The 4695-nt window shown below is 40.0% G+C and overlaps 1 pseudogene; it reads left to right on the forward strand.

Moving 5' to 3' along the window:
- The first annotated feature begins 524 nt into the window (after positions 1-524).
- LOC139704110 (U2 spliceosomal RNA) lies at positions 525-649 on the forward strand (annotated as a pseudogene).
- Positions 650-4695: the final 4046 nt, after the last annotated feature.

Below are 4695 nucleotides of genomic sequence, written 5' to 3' on the forward strand. Positions count from 1 at the left end.
GGCCAGAGCAATTAGACAGACAAAAGAAATTAAAGGCATAAAAATAGGAAAAGAAGAACTTAAATTATCACTATTTGCAGAAGACATGATTCTATACCTAGAAGACTCAAAAGGGTCTACAAAAAAACTACTAGAACTGATAAACAAATTCAGCAAAGTGGCAGGATATAAAATCAACACGCATAAATCAAAGGCATTTCTGTATATCAGCGACAAAACTTCTGAAATGGAAATGAGGAAAAACACCCCATTCACAATATCCTCAAAAAAAATAAAATACTTGGGAATCAACCTAACAAAAGAGGTGAAAGATTTATACAATGAAAACTACAGAACCCTAAAGAAAGAAATAGAAGAAGATCTTAGAAGTTGGAAAAATATACCCTGTTCATGGATAGGCAGAACTAACATCATCAAAATGGCGATATTACCCAAAGTTCTCTATAGGTTTAATGCAATGCCAATCAAAATCCCAATGGCACTTCTTGTAGAAATAGATAAAGCAATCATGAAATTCATATGGAATCGCTTCTCGGCCTTTTGGCTAAGATCAAGTGTAGTATCTGTTCTTATCAGTTTAATATCTGATACGTCCTCTATCCGAGGACAATATATTAAATGGGAACTTAGTGAAGATCTTAAAATTTTTGACAGAGAAAAGAAAAAGAAGGAAGGGGAAGAGGAGGGGAAAATCAGGTCCTACACACAGGACTGGCAGTCAATGACATTAGTTTTCTCAAAATTGAACTAGAAACTAAAGTTTGATGAAGGAACACTACACACAATTCTATGCCCAGCCCAACTATCAGCCCAGCGTGAATTTAAAATAAAGATGAGAAAAACTGGAAAAAAAAAAGAAATTCATATGGAAAAATAAAAGACCCAGAATAGCAAAAGCAACTCTAAGCAGGAAGTGTGAATCAGAGGGTATAGCGATACCAGATTTCAAACTATATTACAGAGCAATAGTAACAAAAACAGCATGGTACTGGTACCAAAACAGGCAGGTGGACCAATGGTACAGAACACAGGACACAGAGACTAATCCACAAAGTTACAACTATCTTATATTTGATAAAGGGGCTAAAAGTATGCAATGGAGGAAGTATAGCATCTTCAACAAATGGTGCTGGGAAAACTGGAAATCCATATGCAACAAAATGAAACTGAATCCCTTTCTCTCACCATGCACAAAAGTTAACTCAAAATGGATCACGGAGCTTGATATCAAATCAGAGTCAATGCGTCTGATAGAAGAAAAAGTTGGCTCCGATCTACATATTGTGGGGTCGGGCTCCAAATTCCTTAATAGGACACCCATAGCACAAGAGTTAATAACAAGAATCAACAAATGGGACTTACTTAAACTAAAATGTTTTTTCTCAGCAAGAGAAACAATAAGAGAGGTAAATAGGGAGCCTACATCCTGGGAACAAAGTTTTACTTCTCACACTTCAGATAGAGCCCTAATATCCAGAGCATACAAAGAACTCAAAAAAATTAAACAATAAGATAACAAATAACCCAATCAACAAATGGGCCAAGGACCTGAACAGACACTTCTCAGAGGAGGACATACAATCAATCAACAAGTACATGGAAAAATGCTCACCATCTCTAGCAGTCAGAGAAATGCAAATCAAAACCACCATAAGATATCAACTCACTCCAGTAAGATTGGCAGCCATTATGAAGTCAAACAACAACAAGTGCTGGCGAGGATGTGGGGAAAAGGGTACACTTGTACGTTGCTGGTGGGACTGCAAATTGGTGTGGCCAATTTGGAAAGCAGTATGGAGATTCCTGGGAAAGCTGGGAATGGAACCACCATTTGACCCAGCTATTGCCCTTCTCGGACTATTCCCTGAAGACCTTAAAAGAGCATACTACAGGGATACTGCCACATCGATGTTCATAGCAGCACAATTCACAATAGCTAGACTGTGGAATCAACACAGATGCCCTTCAATAAATGAATGGATAAAAAAATGTGGCATTTATACACAATGGAGTACTATGCAGCACTAAAAAATGACAAAATCATGGAATTTGCAGGGAAATGGATGGCATTAGAGCAGATTATGCTAAGTGAAGCTAGCCAATTCCTAAAAAACAAATGCCAAATGTCTTCTTTGATATAAGGAGAGTAACTAAGAACAGAGTAGGGTCGAAGAGCATGAGAAGAAGATTAACATTAAACAGGGATGAGAGGTGGGAGGGAAAGGGAGAGAGAAGGGAAATTGCATGGAAATGGAAGGAGACCCTCAGAGTTATACAAAAGTACATACAAGAGGAAGTGAGGGGAAAGGGAAAAATAATACAAGGGGGACAAATGAATGTCAGTAGAGGGGGCAGAGAGAGAAGAGGGAGAGGAGGGGAGGGGAGGGGAGGGGGGTAGTAGAGGATAGGAAAGGCAGCAGAACACAACAGACACTTGTATGGCAATATGTAAATCAATGGATGTGTAACTGATGTAATTCTGCAATCTGTATATGGGGTAAAAATGGGAGCTCATAACCCATTTGAATCAAAGTGTGAAATATGATATATCAAGAACTATGTAATGTTTTGAACAGCCAACAATAAAAAATTAAAAAAAAAAAAAGATTAGGTTCAGGGTAATCGATTGGGTTAAGATTAGGGATAGGTGGGGATCCAACATGGCGGTGGGCACAGAGAGATCAAGTCTGACCTCTTCAGCTACGTGGGCATAGGGAGTCGTAAACCGTCTAAATGCTGTTTGCTCAGGATCACTAGGCAATGCTGAGCTGACGTGGATCTGGGGTGAACATTCTGGGCCTCTCAGAACACACACTGAGCCAGGATCAGCTGAATTCAAGCTCCCATTCGCCTGCTTCTCGCAGACAAACTGCTGTGACTCAGCACTAAACGATCCCGCTGAAACAACTGGTCGGCCCTTCTGAACCTATGGAGGTTAATGCCAACCGAGCCTTCATAGGCAGTGACCACAGGATTGAAATGGGGCTTGGGAGAGCCAGTCAGGACCCACCCATTGCATTGGTCACCTGGCAAAAGGAATGAACTGTAGCCATTTGCATGGGATATCACCATGGCAGAGAACTGACATCACCAGAATGCGGCGGAGGAGATAACTTCATTGAAACCAGCAGTGACAGGTGTGTAACATCCTAGCCTTCCCTCTCCACACAGCAGGGAAACCTTAAGGGCCCCTCCCAGCTCTCCTGTAAGGGCCCCTCCCAGCTCTCCCATGAGCGCGATAGCCAGACCGAGGGAATCAGGAGTGGCGTGCGACCCGTGGCACGGAACTCCCAGCTACTGCTCCCACCAGTGCTGACAACTGAGGTCTCTTGCACCAGCTACCGGGGGCATGGCTACTGGAGGGCAAGCAAAATTCACTGAGGGTTCTCAGTCCCAAGCTCTACAAACTTAGGGTCTGAGGGAATGGCAAACAGGGAGAGTGTGCCCAGTCGTTCATGAAAACAGGGCTCCTGGGAGCAGCAGACCTGGCTTGTAGCAAGTATTGTGGTGAGCATCACCAGTGAGTGGGGCCTGGCTTGAGGAAAAATGGGAAAGTGACTAGACACAAGAGAAGGCCCTAGGCACTCAGGATTGGAGACACACCCAGTCTGGGAGGAGGAGCTGCTGCACAGTGATTGGTTCCCAAGTATTGAGAGGAGAAGCTTGGCCCAGAGGGCACAGCTCCACATACTGGAAGAGAAGTTAATCAAACACTAAGACTTCATTTATAATTTTTTTTTTAATTTGGGTTTTTTTTAATTTTCATTTTTTTTTTGCTGTTCTTTAAATTTTTTTATTTTTTTTAATTTTAATTTTTATATTTTTATTATTTTTTTAATTTTTTTTCTTTCTTTATTTTCTATTTTTTTCTTTTGTCTTTTCATTCCTTTTCAATTTCCTTATTCCCCCTTCCATGAATTCTACCTGCTTACTCTCATTCTCTTTAGTGACTTCTTCCCTTCCCTTCTAATACCTTTCCTCCCAAGCATCAAAAAAATTTATAGGAGTAAACAGTAACTCAGCAGTCAAACAGAACAAGATGTAACATGAGCAGCATGAAAAAGCAAGGAAGAAAAGGAGTACAAACAATGCAGGACAGCCTAAATATTCAGGAGGACCTAGAGGCATCAGAAAAATGGTCAAATAAAGAACTCAAGAATACCTTAGACAGATGGAATGCAATCTTAAAGAGGACATGAGACAGCAAATTCAAACAATGAAAGAACACATTGAAAATGAATTACATAAACAGATAAAAGAAGAAATTAAGCATCTTTATCAGGAGATAGAGATTATAAAAAATCAAACAATAATTCTAGAAATGAAGGAAACTATAAACCAAATTAAAAACTCAAATGAGAGTATCACTAACAGAGTGGAGCAAGTAGAAGCCAGAACGTCAGATAATGAAGACAAAATATATCATCTTGAAAAGAGTCTAGCCAACTCAGACAGGATGGAAAAAAATCATGAGAAAAACATCCAAGAGATATGGGATAACGTAAAAAAACCAAACTTACGAGTCATCAGGATAGAGGAAGGTACAGAGATTCAAACCAAGGGAATGAGTAACCTGGTGAATGAAATAATTACAGAAAACTTTCCAGAAATAAAAAAGGAAACAGATATACAAATTGTAGATGCATACAGGAACACAAAATCACAGTAGACCAACGCCAAGACACATTGTTATGA

This window comes from Marmota flaviventris, unplaced genomic scaffold (genome assembly GCF_047511675.1).
Source record: "Marmota flaviventris isolate mMarFla1 unplaced genomic scaffold, mMarFla1.hap1 Scaffold_270, whole genome shotgun sequence".
NCBI classification, from domain to species: domain Eukaryota; kingdom Metazoa; phylum Chordata; class Mammalia; order Rodentia; family Sciuridae; genus Marmota; species Marmota flaviventris.